Consider the following 784-nt stretch of genomic DNA (forward strand, 5'->3'; position numbering starts at 1 on the left):
TTGCAATCTATTCAGACTCTGAGAGATCATATTGACTTGTTGGGTCAATATTTTATTTTGAGCCTGTATGGCATTCAGAGCATCAATTTCAAGAATTCCTCTCTTTTGAGGTATCCCATTACTCACAGAATTCCTCTCAGAGGTATACATGAACTGGTTATTTGCAACCATTTCAACAAGTTCTTGAGCTTCTGTAGGCGTCTTCTTTAGGTGAATGGATCCACCTGCAGAGTGGTCCAGTGACATCTTAGAAAATTCAGACAGACCATCATAGAATATATCTAATATGGTCCATTCTGAAAGCATGTCAGAAGGACACTTTTTGGTCAGTTGCTTGTATCTTTCCCAAGCTTCATAGAGGGACTCACCATCTTTTTGTCTAAAGGTCTGAACATCCACTCTAAGCTTGCTCAGCCTTTGATGAGGAAAGAACTTGGCTAAAAAAGCCGTGACCAGCTTATCCCAAGAGTCCAGGCTATCTCTAGGTTGTAAGTCCAACCATGTTCTAGCTCTGTCTCTTATAGCAAAAGGGATAAGCATAAGCTTGTAGACTTCAGGATCAACTGCATTGGTCTTAACAGTATCACAGATCTGCAAAACTTAGTTAAGAACTGATAAGGGTCTTCTGATAGAAGTCCATTGTACTTGCAGTTCTGTTGCAGTAGAGAAACTAATTGAGGCTTTAGCTCAAAATTGCTTGCTCCTATGGCAGGGATTGAGATGCTTCTTCCATAGAAGTTGGAAGTTGGTGTAGTAAAATCACCAAGCATCTTCCTTGCATTGT

General features: G+C 40.3%; 1 non-coding gene across 1 annotated transcript; it reads left to right on the top strand.

The window, feature by feature from the left end:
• The first annotated feature begins 300 nt into the window (after positions 1-300).
• On the top strand, positions 301-408 carry LOC127747280 (small nucleolar RNA R71). The gene has a single exon (XR_008009080.1). It is a non-coding gene; the product is annotated as a small nucleolar RNA R71 (small nucleolar RNA).
• Positions 409-784: the final 376 nt, after the last annotated feature.

The sequence above is a fragment of the Arachis duranensis genome, chromosome 4 (genome assembly GCF_000817695.3).
Source record: "Arachis duranensis cultivar V14167 chromosome 4, aradu.V14167.gnm2.J7QH, whole genome shotgun sequence".
NCBI lineage: Eukaryota > Viridiplantae > Streptophyta > Magnoliopsida > Fabales > Fabaceae > Arachis > Arachis duranensis.